Below are 23,432 nucleotides of genomic sequence, written 5' to 3'. Positions count from 1 at the left end.
TGGGTTCTGTCGGGCACTGTTGGTTTCCGTCATGCAACGTATCTGCCACTTTCTGTATTCTCATTGTCCTGGTCCTATGACGGAGCAGAACCAGGAACGCAGATATGAACAGAGCCTCAGTGACTTCTTGAAATAGCCATTCTGAAACACATTTTCTTAGACATCTGCATTATCATTTATCTGTTATTCCTTCTAGAAATATATGAATAAATAGGAGTAATAAGAGATGAACGCCACAACGTGAGAAAAGATGCTCCAAAGTTGTTGTTTTATGGTAAATGTAACCATTTATTAAAACAGACGAGACAGGTCATTTTTTATCCACCATGCACTTTTATTTTTCTGTAAAGCCTAAAACATTACCCCTGTGGCATGCCTACAATCCGTGGCCGATTTTTTTTTTATTCTGTGAGTGAAAGGCTTTTTTTTTTTAAACCTCACTTACAAACATTGTACTTTACTTTCTTATGGAATTTCGGTGCGGACTCCGCAAATGATATTCCGCAACAATTACGCGATGTGTGAATCCACACTAGAACCTCAACTACTGCCTGTACATTATACAATTACAGCTTGCTTCAAATATTCAATGACTTTAGTTTTAGATTCCACTATTATTAAAATAACGGGGACAGTGTGGAAATGATCACAAGATTGAGGGTGCTTTCTAAAAGTAAGAACTAAAACCAGCAGATCCTTGAGCTGTCCTCTTCTGTAAGGCTGTGAACATGAACATGTAGCGGAATTGTTCCGGATTTTTGCAGCATTTACGCAACTTTACTGTAGCAAAATTTGCAAGGGTTACATGCGGATTTCACCCCTTCTGCATTGAAATCAATGAAATCTGCAGTGAACAGAATGAGCATTTGAGAGTCCTCAGCGTGCTCTGATTTCTGTGTGAAAAATATTCAGCAGCACGTGGAGGAGATTTTTTAAGTATGGTCCACCTGCCTGCAACAGTCTTCTGCTGCGGATCGTCCCCAGTTTCCGAGACAGCTGGATAATAGCCAATATCCATAAGTGTTGTAACTCCGCTTATGCAGTGACGACTTGCCATTCATAAATTTGGGAAAGTTTGTTGACAACATCTATAAAAGTTGCAATGGCTGCCATTATTACTTATCAGACTTGGAACAAGAGAATTAGAGGGGTTTTCCAGTCCCAAAAACAAAAAGTCAATGTGGAATACCGTCTTAAAGAGACTCTGTCACCACATTATAAGTGCCCTATCGCCTACATAAGGAGATGGGCGCTATAATGTAGGTGACAGTAATGCTTTTTATTTAAAAAAAACGATCTATTTTTACCACTTTATTAGCGATTTTGGTTTATGCTAATGAGTTTCTTAATGCCCAAGTGGGCGTGTTTTTACTTTTGACCAAGTGGGCGTTGTACAGAGGAGTGTATGACGCTGACCAATCGGAGTCATGCACTCCTCTCCATTCATTTACACAGCAGCATCGCGTTCTTACTAGAACACGATGTGCAGCCGCATACACAGATATTAACGTTAATCAAGTGTCCTGATAATGAATATACATGACCTCCAACCTCGCGAGATTACGAGGTAAACGAGATTTTGTTTCCCTTGCTGGAAATCTCACAGAAAAGATTCAGAAGTGTCAGGATTCTGAATACACATGACGTCCAGGCTGGATGATCATGTATATTCATTATCAGGACACTTGATTAACGTTAATGTCTGTATGTGGCTACACTTTTTATAAATGTGGCACATGGCATGTGTGCAAGAATTCTTGCTCAATTTGATTAGTTTAATCTGCCCCAGTTAGTGCAAAGTCAGGGGACCTGGCGAGCTGCGATGTGGGATCGGGAGGAAATATATGTGGCAGAGTATGTTCACAAAGGTCAGATACATTGCAGAAAAGTCTGCAGGGTGTCCAACCTAGAACACACATGGAAGTATTTCCAAATTTTCACACCAAATGTTACATTAATTTGTTGCGTATATTCGGCCGGATTGACCGATACGGAAAATGACAAAAAAAAAAGGGGGTAAATTCACCACTTCTGGTGTTGCTATAGCAACACAGTCCTACTCTTCCAGCTGCTCTGTGTCTAGGTGGTCTCCTGCGATGACATTTCATCACATGTGACTGCTGCAGCCTGTGATTAAAGACAGAGGTGAGTATATTCTTTATTATTATTTTTTTAACCTGCAGAATCTGCAGCAAATCCGCTACCTGTAAACCTAGCCTTAAAGGGATTTTCCCATTAGGAACATTTTTAACCTATCCTGTGGAAATGTCATAAATGTCCCTGATGGAAAAACCCCTTTAAAGTTTATTTTTGTACTTTTTGGGCCAATAGACCTTTTATTATAGAGGTTTTCAGTTCCCTTAAAATTGCTATAACTAAAAAATGACTGTATATAGTTTTTAAGAACATGGCAGAACAGGCAGTTCAGGTGATTTTGTTTTATTTTACTTGGAAATGCTTGTTAAAGGCTATGCCACCTTAGACATTTTTAGACCTTAGACTTTGTAAATACTTTTTATTAAAAAATATTTTTACCTTTACAGATACAGCTGCTTTGTACTCTGTATACAGAGCAGCTGAATCCTGTATGCGTTAGGTCAGCGGCACTGACGGGTTTAGTGTCAGCGGGTCCTGGGTCTCTCACAGGATCGAGTTGTGATCGATCACATCTAAGTTCATAATGCGTAGTGCCTTTCATACTAGCGGATCCGTCAGAGGGACCACAAGCACAGAAGTAAACTTTTCAGTAAAAAAAAACCCCATTGATTTCAATGGGTTTTGTTTTTACATCAGTTGTGCTCCGTTCTGTCAGGTTTCCATTTTTTTTACTGAAACCTGACGGAAAGGTCCTTTCTGGGTTTTTTTTTTCACATTGAAGTCAATGGATGACGGATACAAACTAATGTGACATCCGTTTGTATAATTTATGAATTATGTTTAACGGATCCGTTTTCTTTGGCACAAGCGCAAACTAAAAATGAAAGCAAGAAAAAGATAAAGGTAAAAAAGCGGACCTGTTAAAAACTAAGTATGAGGGTATGTTCTCATGCAAAGTCAAAATCGGCATAAAATGATGGAGCTGTTTTCAGAGAAAACAGCCTCTGATTTTCAGGCATTTTTGAAGCTGAAAACGTTTTTTTCAGATGTTTTTGGAGCTATATTTCTAGCCTCCAAACATCTGCCTATTGATTTCAATGGGAAAACTGCATTCTGTTCCGACGGAGCATTTTTTACGCGTAAAAAACTGGCCACGAAAAAGAAGTGCAGGATACTTCTTGGGACGTTTTTGGAGCCGTTTTCCATAGATTCTATCAAAAAAAAGCTCCAAAAACGGCCGTAAAAAAGTCTGAAAATCAGGAGCTGTTTTCTCTTGAAAACAGCTCCGTATTTTGAGACGTTTTTGACTCTACGTGTGAACATACCCTTAGATGCGATCGATAACCGGTGTATCCTGCATGTCCGAGACAAGCCTGACCTGCTTTCACTGAACAAGTCAGTCCCGCAGACCTGACAGATTCAGGTCACAGCGCAGGAGACAGCCGCTCTGTATACAGAATATAGAGCAGCTGTATCTCAAAAAGTAAACATTTTTAATAAAATTTAGAATTTTGTACAAAACACACTTAGTTTTTTGTTTTTGTTTTTAAATAAAAATGTCTATTTCAATGGTGTACATATCCTTTAAAGATCACTTTCCTATTAGGGAAAGCAGGTTATCGTGTGAAGCATTGACTTGTAACCGTATCTTTTTTTTTTCCTTGACAACATGAATTGCAGTGAAAAATAAAACCTTTATATATATTTTGAGGTAGAATAAATTGAAAAGCCCAGGCCTTATAGATGTGACATCACATAAAACATTTATTAACTCCTAACCAACATCTGCAGTGGAGCGACGGTCTGAAAAGAGCATCACAGCAACAGGTTCACACATGAGTAGAGATGTCTGTAGGGCAGTGCCTAACCTTTACTGCTTGACATTGATTATTGAATCTTCTCCAGCAGTGAAAGGGATAAGACTAGAATATTATATTGTGGAGGTCAGGTATTATTTCTTTATTAGATTATAAACTGTTGATTTCCAGCTCAGTTTGTAATTCGGCACAATGTGGTGTGATATCACGATATGTTATCTGTCCTTTTACATAGGACTGCCGGAAAACCAGATTTATCACAATGCCTGAAAGAGATAAAAGACTCATTCTGTAGTTGATAATTGTAGAATACAGCGACCCATGTGTGTGAAGTACAATATTTTATAACCCCAGACATAATCTGGGTAATCTAGCATGTTCATTTTATAGTGCTAGTAACCTACATCTAATCCTGATGAATTGGCATTTTGCTTTTGAAGCTCTATCCATATCGGCTCCTGGTTGTTACTCCACAGCTTCGTTCCCTCAATATTTCTCACGCCTAAAAATTGTTATCCCGAATGAGAACATTTGAACTTAAAAACCAGACTTTACATGATCAGATACCAGGTCTCTTGGATTAATGTCCTTCATCCATTGATGACACTTCGCAGCCACCATCTATCACCCAAGACGAACCACTTTGCCTTGGTGCTGGTATTTATAGTAGAATAACAAAGATTGCAGCTTTTACGTAGTATACGGATATAGTAGAGTTACATTTGTCATTTGAGGTTGCATCTTGATAACTCTGAGCTAACCCTATAGGTTTACCTGCAGTCCTGTGTAAAACTAATATGATATTAAAATGAGTTGCTCCAAATGATAAACTCAAATCCGCTACATCTGACAATCTCCGTCTACTACATCTGTATCCCAATAGACAAGCCATATAGCATCTATCAGCATCAAAGCATTTACTGTCAAACTCCATTTATATCAGAATTGAAACGATAAACCACAGTACGTAAAATAAACTGGAATATGTGCATGACGTTACGAGCATCTGCATAAATTCCTCGTGTGTAAGACATAGAATATGCACACGGTAGGTGAACACGGAGCTGCCTGGCATGTAGATCATGTAACGTCATGAGCATATTCTCCTGGGAAGCCCCTCTGGGGTCGGATTGTAATCCTTGCCCGAGTGCAGTGCCGCACATCTATAGGAATGGCATCACCCCGGAGCTGGCAGCCTCTGCCTCAATGCTTTTAAATCTTCATTAAAATTTAAATGGAGAAGGAAAGTCTCCGGTTAACAAGCCAAAAGCATGAACGCCCCGGCGTCCAGATTGAGTAAAACACTCCGCTGACCGGCTCTCCTTCCTCTCAATGCACCGACTACAGATTTCTAACTTGGAGGAGATCCTATAGTACGTATAATATGAGACTATACTATGAAAGACTTTGTATCTACGCTACACCTTAGTAATTATTCTGTGATGGATGAATATTTTTTTTCCAGCATTCTGGATTAGGTCGACACTTTGCCAATCCTTCTGATTGAACTATTAAGCAATTCTTCTTCTACCAGCCAGGTCTCTGCTGTATTATAACTTAGGGCAGTAGCCATGTTGTCACCTTGATGCATTTGTAGTGAAGGAGTCCCATAATAAATCACTACAGCACTTTCACCTCTAACCAGATATACAGTATTGGTATGGGAAGATAAGACCTCAGTCATTTAGTCCCTGTTTGTGCCATCTGCTGGGATAGTTCTTGGATTGACCCAAACACTTGCTATTTGACTAAGTCCACAACAGTATATACATTTTGAAGTCAGATAGAATAGGGATCATGGCCAGCCTCACATTTTTAAGTTTCCATAATAAACTGGGTAGAGAAAGTGGTGAGGGAGCCGTCTCTGCCTGCTGGGTGCAGTTTAACAAATCCAATAAGCTTGCAGCTATTCCCATACCCAGATGTGGAGTGCTGGCATATCTTATTGCTCATGCCCTTTACAATTACATCAAAGAAAGTGGGGAATAAAAACAACTTACCCTGAAGGATGTGGATTGCAGTGCATTTGTCTTGGTGCTGGCAGCGGGGGCAGCAATGGTGCAGGTAGGCAGTGAGTTCTTACAATGGCTCCTGCATAATCACTCTGTATCCTTCTCCTCAGCATCCCACTCCTCGTAGTTACATATTCTCTGTTTTAGCTTCGTGATTTTATATGGTCTTTGTGTTTTTTCTTCCTGAAGTTCCCACAAAGATATCCTGTGTGAATTGAGACCTCTGTGCTGTCAGCAGTGCTCTAAATCCATAGTATTTCCCAAGGAATCTCAGATCTGCACGTGAGATTGTGATAAAAGGAGAAGCACTGACCCTATATAATCATGTTCAGAACACATTAAAATTTTATCAATCGCGTAATGCTTCTGGAATCTCCAGCTCCCCTTCTCTCTCTCGCTCCGTACCTGTGGGTTACCATATAAGTACCAGTTCAAGGTGCATTAAAGAAACTGTGGAGGCAGCAGGTCCGGCAAGGAAATGATCATACGGAGAGAAGGCATCGGTCACAAGATTGACCTCCTTGTCATATGTTTGGCCACAGTTCTTCTTAAACTTTTCCCACATCCTTCAAGGCTTTTTCCTTCGTGGTGTTCCTCCCAGACACTGATGCTTTTCCTCTTCTTCTCTCTCTCGTTCTTGAAAGTGCACAGTGTAGGTGGGCAAATCCCTGAAAAGCTGCAATGGTCCTGCCAGGCGTGTGGACAATACCAGGCGGAAGGCACAGACAAGTGTGCGAGAGAAGCTATTCACAGTGAGGATCCAGTGACAGTCTGCCGCTGCCATACATAATATAACCACTAATTACTTTTCCTGATGGACAGCAGCTTAGGAACGTTGCAGGAATGAGGCGCTGATACCATGTCTGATAGGTGCTGTCTGACCGATAAGCCTCTCCATGGAGATGTGAACATTGCAGGAAGCTGCAGCTCTCCCATGCCACCAGGTAGACGGTGCACAAATCATTTTGACACCCACTCGAGTGTTTTTGTTTGTTGAGGGGGAGGGGGGGGGGCACAGACCGGCTTGTTTCATACTGAACCATATCCTGCCTGTCAGCTGCGCGGCATCTCAGAGGATGCAGCCACTTTTATTCATTTTTACACCTATGCCTTTATAAAGAGCCATTCCGTAATTATAAATACATCGCTTGTGGGAAATCGTGTTAGGAACCATTGGCGATTTATGGTCTGAAATATTACACTTTATATAAGGGAGGAAAAACAAACGATGGGCTTCTGTATTGCTGAAGAGTGTAACCTGGCATCCTTTCATTGCTGCTGTGTGTGGAATATTAGTAAAAAATAATGTTCTTACATATCGACCGATCACTTAAATGTTGTCCTGGTTTCCTGCGGTATTGACTCATAATGTCTGACCCCATTGGGACAACTGTTCATCATCAATGTTCTCTTGTAAAGCCAAGTTCCACTTTTACGACCGAGTGCATGAAGCAAATGACATTTTATGGGCACCTCATTTGAACTGAATCTATGATACCTAAGAGGAGGGGTGTAGGGACATCTGTGTAACAGGACAAAGCCAGAAATGAATATATATTATATTGTGGTGTGTACTTACGTAGCTTATTAAATCTGTCCTGGTCTCTGATGGCACACGGACTATTGCGCAGGAAGACAACAAGCGTAATAAACCTAACATCAGATAATAGAAGAGGAAATTGTGAAGTGTTTTGTCACGTTGGTGAAGTTCTAAGCAGCGTACATGTCTGCCCGTCACCTAATTAGTGCCCATTCTGAAAAGGCTATAACATCTTTAATTAAAACTTTACGATCTGTCTTAGTTAGTAACCGGCTAGGATGGGTTTAAACATGTTTTTTTTTAGCAGCCATAGTTTCTGTTTGTTAGAACTATCTGAGTGTGTGCCTGTGTGGTTTTTTTTTATCATTCGCGTTCAATGCCCGGCCATTAGAATATGTAAATTTGTGCCCTCGACTGGCCGAGTACTGGAAGCCAATGCACCGCACATATTACTATACTTCTTGAGTCATAGGGCTTATGCACACAGCAGTACATGGGTGTTGTATGGCTCCTTAGTGTAGAGACGTACAGGACTACGTATGTATGGAGGTATTCTTATACATACAGAGCACGATGGAGCATGCCAATTTTTTGGGGGAAGATATGTACAATCCCATTGACATCAGCGGGTTTGAACGACACTTATCTCAGTTGTATTGCTAGCTTTATTGTGAATGTAGTCCTAAGCATAACACTTCTTTATCAGGTAGTGGTGAGTGGCAATCTTGGCTCTACAGCATCTGAAATGCTATTTTATTGATGACCCTTATTATTCTAGTATAGATTTCATAGTATCCTTAAGTGTATAGATACATACTGTATCCAATGTATAAGGCCTTCTCATGCAAGGGTCATTTTTACAGTTGATTTTGGACTAGTGTGAAAACTTTGAATTGTAAATTGTTTGCCAAATTTAGAAAACATGGAAAAGCTATTCATACTTGCTACAGTTTTATTGAGAAACTTTCTGACGGATATATTCTCTAAGGGGAGTAGAGAAAAACAGGAGTATCATATTTATATCTAGAATATATATATAAATGTATTTATAAAGAAAATCCCAATGAGACAGAATAGATTTTTGCTCAAATGGACTGTTACCCATCATAGTACTTGAGCAAAGGTCCTTGATCTTAACCTCCAAATCTCAAGTTTGACCCATGCAGCCAGTTCAACTGCCAAAATCACCAAAGCTGTCAAAATCTGATGGTAACATTTTAATTCTGACTTCAATTTTTACAGAAAGATCACAAAAAGATTAGAAAGCAATGCAAATCTATGAGGCCTCCAACATTTGTCCTGTGCACTGGTTTGATAACTTTCATATTGTTAGACAATCGCCATTGCTCCTTTTTCATCCAGTGAGGCATTCGAGTTCCTATCTTTGTCGTTTTCCACTAATATTTGATTCCTTAGAATTGTGTGAGAAAATTCATGCATTATTATGCTCTTGATTCCTTTTTGCCTTTCCTCCGATTAATAAACTAGAAGTTCTAAGCTTTTAGTCTGATAATTATGTTTTCTATACTGACAGTGCATGAACAGCAGGGGGGGCTATATATATAAATTCCCACATGTGGAACTTCCAAAACATCGCTCGACCAGTGACAATGAGGCATAGTTCGACCGTGGACATCTACTACAAGGCCCAGCATATTCTTGGGATTAACTATATTGTAATTCAATGGAGCTAATATGTTTATTTTCAGTGCGGGATCTGCGATAATAATAAACATTGCATAGATTTTTAAATCTGCGGCGCACTTATTATTGTCGTCAGATTTGTTTTGGAGTATGTGAATAGAACATAAAATAGCCGCCTAAATCCTGAAAGAATCTACAACGTGTGAAAATGGCTTTAGTGTTTCCTCTTGATCATTGGATCTGTATTAACTTCTATAAGAAAAGTTGTCAACCCAGACATTGTCTAATATTGTTTTACCAGTCATCTAGTTGGTTAGAAACTTTAAAGACCACCTGTCACAGTTCAGTAAAGCCCAATTTCCTCATGTCATAGGCGCTGTCTCGCTGATGATGTATTCCAATCCGTTCTTTACATTCCGAGTTATGAGCCAATTCTTACTATGCTAATTAGGCTATAGTAGCCAAAGGGGCGGTAACGCTAAGGTTTCACTGGGGGCGGTGTTTTGTTGGCCATATGATGCTGTCCTATCCGCGTCCTACAGCTTCTCCTCTTCCCTGCACAGCGTGATCTCAGCTTCTTTCAGGAGATAGAAGCAGGGAAAGGGAGAAGCGGAGCGCTGTGTAGGGGAGGGGAGGGCTTTACTAAACTGGTGACAGGTCCGCTTTAAATTTGTTGTGCTAACAAATATCAACAGATATCTGGAGTTTAGTAAAAATTGATTGAATTGGACATATAAAGTAAATAACAGGTTGCTTCATAAAGACCCTATGATATAAACAGATCACAGGGCATAAATGTTATTACCTAGTGTACAAGAGTCACTAGTACATCTAGGTGCAAAAGTCTTCATTACTGCAACTGGGTGAAGGTACATTACACTGTTATGTTCACTAAGTAAACTGATCAGCAATATATTTGTGTGTATATGTATCCCTCCAGCCCTATCTACAACCGCAAGATTAAAAATATAACTATATGCTGACCAAGAAGTCTATAATCTGGCATTATGGTCTGTCTACTATCTTTCTCTCCCTGGCATTCAGGACTGGAAGTGTTGCTGGTACATAAATACATCCATCTATCTGTTCAATGGGAGTCGCAACGCAGGAACTTCTCAAAAGAGGGGAGTTCCAGTGATGTCACCCACAGGCCATATACTGTATGGCTAAGCAGTATCCTGAACATATTCAACACCTTTAATTTAAAAATAATGACTTTGTGAACAAATCCTGCAAATGGGTACATACATTATCTTACTTAGGTAGCTTTCCAAGTCAGGACCTCTAGTTTTCATTCCTTGTCTTTCCAGAAATAAAAGGACCCACTCCTGTATTTGGCAAGATACATATAAACCTAACACAGACTGAACGTAAGACAGTGTGTGGCTGTTATTATAGTAATGATCAGTTCAGGACTGTTAAAGGGGTTATCCGGGAGGTGAATTTTTTTTCTTAGGGGCTGCAAATGAAATAATCAATGCAAAAAAGCAATACTTACCTATCCTTGCCCCCCGCGATCCAGTAATGTCACTTTGGCTGCAGTCCCGGTACTCGTTTACACGTAGCATGTGACTGCTGCAGCCAATCAGCTGACATATATTGTATGAATCGTCACTAGGGAGCCCCGCTGAGCCCTCAGATTGGCTGCATAGGTCCCATGCTACGTACATGTAAACAACTACTGGGATTGCCGACGGAGCGACAGCGCTAGATACCTGGGGCAAGGATTTGCAGCTCCCAATAATTTTTTTTAACTTCCCGGATAACCCACTTTAACTGGGTATCCCCTCAGCGTGAAGCCACCCGGGCTCCTAGCTGATCACTGCTGGTCCTGCATTTCTAAGCCTCCGTTCTCTGCTCTTATTGACAAGGGAATCAGTGTGGCAAAGTTTTTTAGCCTTTAGGGAACAAGGGCTAGATTATTGTGTATATATAGGTAGATACGCCACTAAGGAGACCTTGAAAGCGAAGCACAACTCTGTGGGAGATGTGATAGCAGCTATATTGGCTTCACATTGCTTTTTTAGAATTTCCAGAATCTATAGATGGGAATGCTTATTAATGTTATTTAAAACCCTATGTATGCATTTCCCAAAACACTGTTACATGTGAATGATGCAGATTTCCAGTGGATACGGATTATGCTTTGTGAGAACAATTTTCAGAGATGCTACATGAACAGTATATGTTATATTTATGTCTCCAGTAAATGGCTACATTGACAAACCTATAAATCTAAAGGTAAGAATAACTGCGGGAAATCATCTCCTGTAATAGATACTCATCATCTCGCCTGAACATTGCAGCCACTGCACCACTGAGGAGTTAAAGAAGTGTAAAGCTTACGTGATGTCTATGTAATTCTGCATCCCCTGCCCTTCGAAGCTCCTGCCTTGTTTGCCTGAGGGAGGCAAATGTCTGTAATTGCTGAAGTTGCTCGTATAAGTGATGCAAAGCCCAGATTTTCTTTATTGTAGTTTTGCACAAACCGCAATAATTTCTGTTTATTATTCAATGTATATAACACCTTGCGATGCAAAAAAGCATAAAGGGGATAGAGATAGAGAACAAGTCTACAAATACTATGGCTTTAAATCCCCCGTGGGAACTTGCATGTGATTTTTAATTCCAATTAGATAGTAATCTAATTTCCTATTTTTTTGCCTATGGAAAATACTTGGCAAAATATTGTTTAGCAATGTATCATTTTTAAAAGTAATGATTTTCTTTTAAATGACAAATTAGATAAGTTACGATTAATTTTGAGATTTTGGCTAAATATAACTGGTGGTTTTACAGGAAAACTAATGGCTACTGGAATTTATGTTCTAACGTGTTTCTTCAGTACATGTATATTCATGGGTTGGTGACATTGGAATATAGGGTATAATGTTTGTCTCTGTATCCAGATAGTTAACTCAAATTTAGTGTTTTTGCTTTGCTGGTAACATCCTTTCATCCTGTGATCCTCTCCATAGTGTTGTAAGATGTCCTGGTTTGTCCTCTTGGAATTCCATTGTTTAGAAGTCAGGCTCATTATCAGCTGCCTGGAGCTCTTCTCACTTTGCTCACTGGATACAGATCCTTAGAGAACAAAGTATGAAAGAACCCATTTTCAAATATTCCGTGGAGAAATGAAAATCAGCTAGATATAATTGTCTCATTTTAGATTCACGGCTTGTTTACTGGGCTCATTCATATGGATCTCTCCGCTAGTTCGTAGACTACTTTTTCACTTTTTTCAATATTTCTTTTACTTCTGAATTTGTTTTTATTTTTTATAAATAATGCACATTTGTATAGCATATAAAGTGCACAATATAGATTACAACTCGGAAATCTCAAACTTTTGGTAATTGCCATTATTAATATCAAGTTCAAAGAGGAGCATATTTAGTAATACTGTTGCACTAGCACTTATTTGCAGCATATAAACATATGCTACTATATAAGCATAAACTACTGAGATGCCATGGGTTTCAGAAAAGTGGGGGTGCTTTCTTGTAAATGTCGCATGCGACTACAAATCGCCAGCACGAAATGAAGGACACCGCTTCCTCTGATAACGGTCTTTACGAAGCAGCTTTGCAAATAGTTTTGATTAACTCTCCTATACACCAGATACATCTCCTAAAAACTAGTAAGATGTCACTTCTGATTCATGGTTACCAACATACAAACCCTGTGTAGTCTAATCCTGCAGCCATGTATTCATAAACCCTGTGTGTAGCCTAAGGGCTCATTCAGACAAACGTGAATAACGTCCATGTGGTGCGCAAGGAAATCACGCACAGCACACGGACCCATTAATCTCAATAGGGCCATTCACACATGCAGGAGCTGTCACGCAGCATGTGTCCGTTGCGTAAAACTCACTGCATGTCCTATATTGGTGCATTTTTCACGCACCTATCGCCCATTGAAGTCAATGGGTGCATGAAAATCACGCACAGCACTCACTGGAATAGTCACCGCAGGAGCTGGTCACAGCAGGGACAGTAGATGGCTTTAAAAAAGGCTTAGATAATTTCCTAGAACAAAAAAAGATTAGAAAAATATTATTAGAAATGACCAGATCCAACAGAGCTTCACCTCTAGTCGGGTCTTCCACAAACTGGCCCATAAAATTTTCCTGCAACAGATTTTAAAATCTCGCATTATCACTACAGTACCCGCCTGTGCAGCCCGCTCCATTTGTTTGTATAGCTGACCTTCCATCTCCTCCGTTATATTGGGGGGGTCTATAGATTACACAAAAAGTTATATTTTCAGTGTTTACCTCACTTTGTAATTCCACCCACAAGGTTTCAATCTCCTCACAGTCTTCACCCACTATTGTCTCGTTCACACTCGCCTTCATATCCCTTCTCGCATACAGACATACACCACCACCTTTCCTATTTGTCCGGTCTTTCCAAAACAGTGTAAAACCCTGTAGATTTACAGCCCAGTCATATGAAGAGTCCAGCCATGTTCCTCCAGTACCAAGGCCTCAGACTCCCCCATTTTGCTTGCTAGACTTGTGAACATACACTTTAACTTGCCTTTCAATTTTTCACTTTCAGTATCAGAAATGTGATTATTTGACATTATTTGGGCATTTTTATTTTCATTGCTGTTTTGTAACAAAAGGATCTTCTTATCCTGTTGTCTAGTCCTCTCCCCACAGTCTGTTTCTCCCCCCACCAATTTAGTCTGACCCCTCTCTAACCTAACTACCCCTTTATTTTCTACATTGACCTCCCTCCTCAGCCCTAGTTTAAATACGCTGCCACCCCAGCTAGAATTCTCTCCCGCAGCACAGCGGACCCCCTTCCATTTAGGTTCAAATCCTGTGCAGAATATAGTTTGTACCCCAATGAAAAGTCAGCCCAGTGCTCTAGGAACCCAAAGCCTTCTCCTCTACACCAAGACTTAAACCGTGCATTTAACTCCCTGAGCTCCCGCTGTCTTTCCTGTGATGTGCATGTGTAATGTCCGTGGCTGTGGGCTGTCAGCTCCAACCTCCCCCTGACCGCCGCAGCCACGAGTCGGCAAGCGATGGCCCCAGCCTCCTCTTTAGGAGACGCCAGCGCTCGCGTCCACTCACCTCTGCCGGATTCCGTAGGACGAACTTTGACCCGTGAGTACCCTGTACTATAAGAGGGGTCCAGCCCCCTAGTTCTATGCCTGGGCGTTGTTGTGTTCCCTATAGTTGGTCTATGTGATGGCCTCCTAGTTTGTTTCCTGTTCCAGTCCCTGTTCCAGTCCCTGTCCCTGTACCTATACTTGTTTCCAGTTCCTGTACCTAGCAATCCATACATTCCTGGTCTAGCATGGAGCTGTGCCAAGGTCGTGCTGCGCTACATCCACGTCTGACCTGCTTCATTTCGCCTGACGTCCGCCTGCTATCGAAGTCCCAGCCGAGCCTGCCCTGCTGCTGTCTGAGCTGCTACAGGTACCTATAGAACTATGGACAGTCACCTGCTCCCTGTTGGCCAGCTGCCTTACCGCCAAGGCGGTACAGCCCAGGGGGTCCACAGACCCTTCGTGACAGCATGGGACAGGCAGTATTCCAGAGAATACCACATTGGAGGTCCTTCCCTTCAGCTTGTAGCCTAGTTCTTTAAAATTATTCTTAAGGCTCATCCACCTACCATTTATTCTATCGTTGGTACCCACATGGACCACGACAGCTGGATCATCACGAGCCCCTCCCAGTAATTTATCCACCCGTACCACCACATGCCGAACCCTGGCACCATTCGGTTGAGGCGGTCTTGGCGACAAATTATTCTATCCGTCTTCCTGATTATAGAATCCCCTACAACTACCAATTGTCTTGCTTTACCAGCATTATCATCCCGCCGACTACTAGCTGGGCTGATCTCCCGGCTGTTCGGGAGATCAGTATCCACTAGGTCTGCTATTTCTGAGACCGACACCCACACATCATCACCCAACTTGGCAATTTTGCTTGCAATATCAGAAATAGGATTGGCCTTCCTTTTCTTGGACCCCTTTCTACTGCCCCTAACTACATTAACCCAGCTACTTGTCTGATCCTGCTGACCCATGTCTTCACCCTCTACCCCACTAACTGCTTGCTCAAAGAGCAGCATTCTCTGCTCAAGATTGTCGATCACCCTCAGTGTTACATTTTGCTCCTCCAGATCTCTAATGCGAGCTTCCAGGTGACCAACATGCTCACATCTGCCACAGAGGTATTCACCCTGGAACTCCGGCTCCAGTTGTGCATACATATGGCAGACTGTGCACTGAAGAAAATCTCCAATCTTGCTGTCCATTATCCTAGTTACAAAAAAACAGTGAACAGTTAAAAATGTAAAAGTAAAGAAGAGTACTTACAGGGACTTTAACTTCTCTTTTTTTTAACACCGGTTTAATAACTGGACTTTTATCACAAGCCACTTAATTCACCTAGCCCAAAAAAGAGCAAGCTCAGAGTGAGTCCTGCTGGTTAATTTATATCACTTGAGAGCAATTAACCCCGCCTCCAGTCAGCTACTCAGCAGGAAAAAAGCTGCAAAGAAAAAAAGTTTTTTAAATTGTCCGTTTTTGCTATCTTCTCTTTGTAAGCCCTCAATTCAGTTAGTTATCTCGCACAGTATCACACACAGGAACACAGCAACACAATCCGGTTTAATAACTCCACTTATATCACAAGCCACTTAATTCACCTAGCCTAACCTTTTCCCGGTGCAAAAACAGACATCACGACTGAATAGGAAGAACCCCATTATAGGTCAAGAACAACTGAATTGAGGAACGTAGATGAGAACAGAGCCTTAGTGTAGTTATCACACAGCAGGAGACATTTGAACTGAGTTTTCTCACAATTCCTCATGAGAGAGTGTCATGAAGGGTCTGTGGACCCACAGGACCGTACCGCCTTGGCGATAAGGCAGCTGGCCAACAGGGAGCAGGTGACTGTCTATAGGTACCTCTGGCAGCTCAGACAGCAGCAGGACAGGCTCGGCTGGGACTTAGGTAGCAGGCGAACATCAGATGAGGTGGAGCACGTCAGACGTGGATGTAGCGCAGCACGAATTTGGCACGGCTCCGTGCTAAACCAGGAATGTCTGGATTGCTAGGTACAGGAACTGGAAACAAATATAGGGACAGGGACTGGAACAGGAAACACTAGGAGGCCATCAGGCCATGAGGTCCGGCGCGCGCTGCCCCTTTAAGAGCGGGCACGAGCACCCTACGGGATCTGGCAAAGGTGAGTGGACGCGAGCGCTGGCGTCTCCTCTGGAGGAGGCTGGGGCCAGCGCTTGCCGACTCATGGCTGCGGCTGTCAGGGGGAGGTTGGAGCTGACAGCCCGCAGCCACGGACATTACAGAGAGTCACCCAGGCTAGAGCATTAAGAGAATGGAGGGGGAGAGACAAAGCATGCTTCACAGGGAATGCCCACTGAACACAGTGCTTGCAGATCCACAAGCGGGCATGTCAGAGAAAGCAGTCTTAAAAAATGAAAAAAAGCAATACAGAAATCTGCAACTTACATAATGCAATCTGTACTTTTCCAGGTACACAGACCCATATCTAAAAATCCCTTTTTCCTTGACAAAGGCACATCTACGCTTATAACATATTATGTTTGCTCTTCTGTCAGGTATTTGATTTTCGTAGCTACTATGTATTTATTCTTAATCAGCCATAGATAATAGCTTTTATCTGGATTGGCATTATGTCTTGAATACAGTTTTATCTTTGGCACTACTAAAGCTGTTTAATTTAGTTTTATGAAAGTATAATATGTTGCAGATGGTAAACCTATCTAACATCTATTAGTTCTCCTTATTGGGTCTGTAGCTTAGAAGAAAGAGTTTAGTATAATAAAGTTTGCAGCAGAGAATGTCCAGCTGCTGGTTGGAGTATTCATTACATTGGTTCGGAACTGATTTCATTAGTCTGTTTCCAAATAAGTCCGGTTTTAAGACCTATCTGGAGCAATAAGTGCCAAAAAAAAACAGATTGTTGTGAACTGTTATAACTGGCATGTCTGATATCATCCTAACTGAGGAATCATGTCACATCACAAGTCATTTTACTATCTTGGCCTATAGAAATTGTGTCAAATTAATAGAATGCCACTTGTTGGTTGCAAAATGTTGTAACCCTTGTATTTGTTGAACGTACTTGTAGCTGCTGCAACTTGTCTGGGTAATCTAAAATGTATCGTATTTCATTTCACTTGCTGCAATTGCTTGGTTGGTTGCCATTCAACTGTTATTTCTTGCTTGGCTGTTTCTTATTGCCCGTAAACAATATTAATTTGTTCATTGTGTACCGACTAGTTATAACATTCTATTATTCAGTCTACTAAGACCTCCTCTGATCATAATAGGGTTGCATGATTCTCTTTTTCAGCAGAGAAGAGGCCTCACATTATTAGGATCCGTCTGAGACCTAATTGTTAGACCCCGTCACCCACTGATCAGACTTTTATAACATATCTATTTAGCTGGCCAATCCAAGCACATGTTTAAAGGGGGGTTAGGGAGCTAGTTGTTAAATCGACAGGTATTTTATAGGTATGGCCAGCTTTAGGTATTGCGTAGGGCAAAGTCCTATAAAATGTTATGATCAAATCGACTCATGAATGATGTGCCCTGCTCAGTCCGTCAGAACTCCATGATCTTGTTAGAAGATAAAGCGGTGCACATTTTTGGTCATACTAGGCAACTGGTGAACAAAAAACAACAATTCTGGTGTTTTTAAATGTTTTTTTATGCCGCTCACCGTGCGAGTTTAAATAATGGTATATTGTAATAGTTCAGACTTTTACAATAGCAGCGATACAATTTTTTTTTGTTTTTACATTGTGTTTGGGGAAAAATGGGAAAAGGTTTTCTTTTTTAACTTTTTTAATATTATTTTAATTTTTTTATTTTACACTCCTGAAAATGTATCTCAACCTTTTTTTTACACATTTTATTAGTTCCCCTAGGGGACTTGAACCAGCGATCGTTAGATCGCTGGTGCAATACACTGCAATACAAATGTATTGCAGTATATTATCATTTTTACAGGCTTCTGCTAGAGGCATGGCTTAGCAGAGGCAGACAGAAGGCAGCCCTGGGGGCCTTCATTGGGACCCTGGGCTGCCATGACAACCATCGGCGCCCCCTAATCGCGTTGCGGGGGGGCACGTTCGGCTCTCGGAGTGGGCAATCCCCCTCCTTATGGTTTAAATGACGCGGTCGCTATTGAGGTTTCCCCATGAGGGACATATATGACATATCCACAGGATATGTCATAAATGTCCGATAGATGTAACTCGCTGTGATACGCTGTTTCCGTAATTCCCATAGAACAGAATAGTAGTTATGGAAACATCGTAGCTCAGCAAGTTACATGGATATGGATATGTCATATATGTCCCTCATGGGAAAATCCCTTTAAACTGAGTGTGTCACTAGATGTCCGTATTGAACTACCAAGAGGCTATTATAGATTAGGCTAACCTAAGTGCCTCCTTTGAAGAGAAAAAGCTTTTATTACGTTTATAAAATGAACATTTTGGAGCAACAAGGGCGTCACCATTGCTCCAAAGTGCTCTCTAGTCATTCCCCAGTTCAATCCCCCTCCCTGCTTCCTTTGATTGACAGGGGCCAGACATCGTACTAGGCGAGTTAACGCCTGGCCTGGTATAGTGAACGCATGCGTGTCCCTACATCTGAATCAGCGCGTGCGCAGTAGTGGCGATTAGAGCGATGAGCATAAACATTACACGGCGCATGCGCCGATTAGGATACGGCGCATGGGCAGTACAACCTTTAAGTCACTGCGCACACTTTTCAAAGGAGGCACTGGGTGGAAAGACATACATGTCAGAATCAGGTTAGCCTAATCTATAATAGCCTGTTGGCACTTCATGGGAAGGGGTTAAGGAAGCGGTCAGTGACTGCCGACTATAAAAACTCAGGAACTTTTTAACTAGATTTGCTAAAATTGTGTGTCTTAAAGTCCGAAAAATATGGTATATTGCTCCATGCCCGAGCTATTCAGTTCTTACTCTAGCTTGCTAGCTCTCATTTTTTCTGCTAGCTCTCGTTTTTTGCATTACCCATTTGGACATTCTGTTTTCGGCCCTGCCTGTACTTAACCATCTCTGTTTGTCGCCTGCCCTGACCATTTGCCTGTTTCTCGTGACGACTGACTGCCGTCTGTCCTGATCTCTGGCTCTGATAACAGTGAGGGAATGTCTGCCTCCTGCCCTTCCCTACACAACGGTTCTGACCTTGCATTTAGTCTGCTGTGTTTGTACCACACTTGTCCACGTCGGCTGTTGCCAATGGAGAGTACTCTGGGGGTAGAAACCTGGGGATTCTAGCAGCAATGTCCACATCTCTGTACAGAGGTTAAAGAGTGAAAACCTAGTTATCCTAGACTCTGCTCCCCAATTTAGCCCTAAGCCAAATGCATAGGGAAAACAGTGGGTTCACACTGTTTTCTATAGTTCGTGTGACATAACCACTTCTACGGGCCCGTGACAATTGTTATACGCCCCCCAGGCTGGTGGTTCACCGGCTGCTGTGTATGCATCCATACACAGTAGTCTGCCATTCACCGTTGGGAGAGGCAGTGGAGCGCTTTCTTCATGAATATAGCAGACTCATAACTATGAGTCTGCTGTATCCTTTTTAGCGATTCTATTAGCCAAAGGGCACAAATATTATTTGTGCCGTTTTGGCTACTAGGATTAAGGACCTGTAGCTGTAATATGCTGCCCTTAGATTTTGCAGCATATTAAACTGACAGATCTACTTTAACATTTTTGTTCTAATTAAGGAGCTTTAACATTTGCCTAGGTTTTTGCTAAACCAGAGATTCCCATCTGCCGAGAGATCTGTTTCCTCCTTTTAAGCCTCATCAGCATAGAGCAGGGTTCTGTAGTGTCATTGATGTAGCTTCCCCAGAATATAGAATTACCATGTTCATTTACAGATTATTAGTAATGTAATAAAGTGAATAATAAGACTACAGAGTGTTTTACGGGGCCCTAATTGGGGCAACAATTGCTGTAACAATGGCTATTCATTGTTAATATATTTTTACTATGTAAGCAGTTACTATTTTCCTAAATTTGTTTTATTAATGGTCAATTACCATGGTGTGATCCAGAAAATGTTTTATAGAACTGCGTTTTTCAGATACAACTGCCTTGCGAAAGTCTCTCCTTTCCTGTTTTGGTGCATTACGACCTGGAATTTAAAATGGATTTTAAATTAGATTTTATGTAATGGACCTGACAAAATAGTCCAAATTGTTACAGTGGAATAAAAGAAAGATACCTGGCTTAAAAAACAACAACAAAATAACTGAAACGTTGTCCGTGCATATGTATTCACCCCATTTGCTATAATACCCCTAAGTAAGGTAGTGACAAACCAATTAACTTCAGAATTCACATAATTAGTTGAATAAGATCCCTCCGAGTGCAATTAAGTTGTCATATGACCGTGACCTGACGTGAGTATAAATACACCTGTTCAGAAAGTCCCCAGAGTCTGTAACATCACTAAGGAAACAACATGAAGACCAAGGAGCTTCCCAAACAGTTCAGAGACAACGTTGTGGAGAAGTACAGATCAGGGTTGTGTTAGAAAAAAATATCCTAAACTTTGAACATCCCATGGAGCGTCATCAAATCCATTATAACAAAATGGGAAACAGAAATTGCACGACTACAAACTTGACAAGAGAAGGCCGCCCACTAAATGTCACAGACCGGGCAATGAGGGAATAATTCACAGATTCGACAAAGATACCAACTATAACACTGTAGGAGCGCCTAAGATCCACAGCAAAAATGGACGTATCTGTAATTGCAGCAAAAGGTGCTCCACAAAGTATTTACTTTCAGGGGGTGAATACTTTTGTACATTAAGGTTCTCTTTTTTTTTTTTTTTTTTTTTGTGTCACAGTAAAAAAAATATTTTGCCCCTTTAAAGGTGTAGCCATGTTGTGTAAATCAAATGGTAGAAACCTCCAAAAATCCATCCTAATATAAGGTTGTAAGGCAACAAAACAGAAAAGAAACACCAGGGGGGTGAATACTTTTTCAATACAGTGAACATTTGTGATATTTTATATGCTTATCTTGAAATTGAAAAGTGTAAAATCCAACGATCGCTGGTTGAAGTCCCCTAGGGGGACTAATAAAAAATGTAAAAATGAGTTAAATAAAGTTGTTTTTTTTGTGTAAAAAAAAATAAATATAAAAAGTTCAAAAAACCCCCCTTTTCCCCTTTTCCCCCTAGAGCATAGTAAAAAATTAAATAAATAAACATAATTGGTATCGCCGCATCCGTAAAAGTCGAAACTATCACAATATATCATTATTTAACCCGCACGGTGAACGCCGTAAAAAAAAAAAAATTGTAAACGCCAGAATCTCTATTTTTTGTTCACCTAATCTCCCACAAAAAATGAAATAAAAAGTGATCAAACCGTCAAATTTACACCAAAATGGTATTATTAAAAACTACAGCTTATCCTGCAAAAAAATAAGCCCTTATACCACTTAATCGACGGAAAAATAAAGACGTTACGGCTCTCGGAATTTGGCGAAACAAAATAAATTTTCTTTTTTACACTTAGGTTTTTACTTGTAAAAGTAGTAAAATATAGAAAAACCTACACATATTTGGTATCAGCGTAATCGTATTGACCCATAGAATAAAATGAATATGTTGTTTTAATTGTACAGTGAATTCCGTAAAAATAGCGCGCAAAAAAACATGGCGGAATCGCTGTTTTTTTTCATTTTCTACCCCACAAATAATTTTTTTCCCGTTTCCTAGTACATTATACGGCAAAATAAATGGTGAAACGAAAAACTACAACTTATGCCGCAAAAATCAAGCCCTCATAGGACTATATCGACGGAAAAATAAAGGCGTTATGGCCTTTGGAAAGTGGGGAGGAAAAAATGAAAATCTGAAAAAGGGCTGCGGCGTGAAAGGGTTAAGGAGTTTAACCCATGCCGTACGGGTACAATGGTGCGGGTTTAAATCCACGCACTGTATTAGGTAATAGAAGTATTTACTAAAACCGACAGATCAGGAGATCTGACCGATCCTATTTACTGATTGTTTGACTGGGCATTTTGTGAGATCGTTCCAGTCATACCTCAGTGTTCCTTTATGTTTTGCATTTATGTAATAATTTATAATAAGTTTACTACAGTGACTAATGCTGAAGGTCTAAATTCTATGTGTATGATATTGTGAACTGACAATTCAGTTCCGAGAGAGGTTTTTTTTCACCCCACATTTTCCTTCTCTGTGTGTGTATATTGACTGCGGATAACAGCCAATTAAAATTGCAAAGTTTCATCTATGATTGCGCCTAACAAGCCTTTAGGGTGAAGTGAGAGACCTTCCTCCATACTGTAGTCTTTGTATTCTTTGTGCAATACGTCATGAGGTCACACATTGTGCTTTGCCGGAGTGCGGTAATTACTACATGTACAACAAAGTTCCTTTATTTCCTCTATCAGTTAAAGAAATTGTCTACCAGTCATTAGCTCTTGCTGGTATCTGTGAAGGATTTGGTACTGGAAGAGTTACTCTTCTCGGAAATTTCTAGACATTTCTGGGAATAATGTTCTTAAACATATATTAATGCTGTAAGGACAAAAAGTCATTTCCGGTTGACTAGTCTATAAATGCTTGTGGGGATTAATTGGGAGAGTAATTTAGGAAATAGGTGGTATCATACTGCTAATATGAATGTACGTCTTTATGTACTGTTGTATTGTATACCTGCTTAGAGAGGGGGCCTGAAGAAAGTGTTCAGTAAATTCGGAGCAAAAAATTTACAGGAGACCTTGGTTTATCACTCTGGCAGATCGCTATGCGCCTAGCCCGAGATGTCAGCACTCTTCAACGTTGCATGTCCCAGAGGTTGGGAGAACTACGATGAATGGGAATGACCACAAACGGTGCACGGAGGCGAACCTCTGCTCTGATTGGAAGAATGGAGCGTAGTAATCCATTCTGTACTGCAAGGGAAATTGGACGTCACCTCCCAAGCCTGGGGTGGCAACCAGTGTTGACACAATCCATCAAAACGCTTTGCACGACATTGGGCTAAAAGCCAGACGTCCAACTGAGGTGTTCTATTGAGTGTAGGGATGTCACGATACCAGAATTTGGACTACTTTGTGTAGTATTGCGATTTCGATACCAAAACGATACTTTGACAACAATAATAAAAAAAAACGTTCTTCCATTTTGTGATGTGAGGCGCGAGGTGTGATTTAATTTTGAATGTGCCTCACATTAATAGTAATTAACCCCATCATG

The 23,432-nt window shown here is 40.9% G+C and overlaps 2 protein-coding genes across 3 annotated transcripts in view; one reads left to right on the top strand and one right to left on the bottom strand.

Moving 5' to 3' along the window:
- The window catches only part of CHRM5 (cholinergic receptor muscarinic 5), a 173,636-nt gene extending 166,752 nt beyond the window's left edge, over nt 1-6,884 (bottom strand). The window contains exon 1 of the mRNA XM_075844919.1: nt 5,915-6,884. The gene's annotated coding sequence lies outside the window, so the exon portion shown is untranslated. The remainder of the gene's footprint in view (nt 1-5,914) is intronic.
- Nucleotides 1-23,432, top strand: part of AVEN (apoptosis and caspase activation inhibitor) — a 415,433-nt gene that overhangs the window by 136,216 nt on the left and 255,785 nt on the right. The window lies entirely within an intron of this gene.

The sequence above is a fragment of the Rhinoderma darwinii genome, chromosome 12 (genome assembly GCF_050947455.1).
Source record: "Rhinoderma darwinii isolate aRhiDar2 chromosome 12, aRhiDar2.hap1, whole genome shotgun sequence".
NCBI lineage: Eukaryota > Metazoa > Chordata > Amphibia > Anura > Rhinodermatidae > Rhinoderma > Rhinoderma darwinii.
This window is presented reverse-complemented; position numbering and strand designations above follow the sequence as displayed.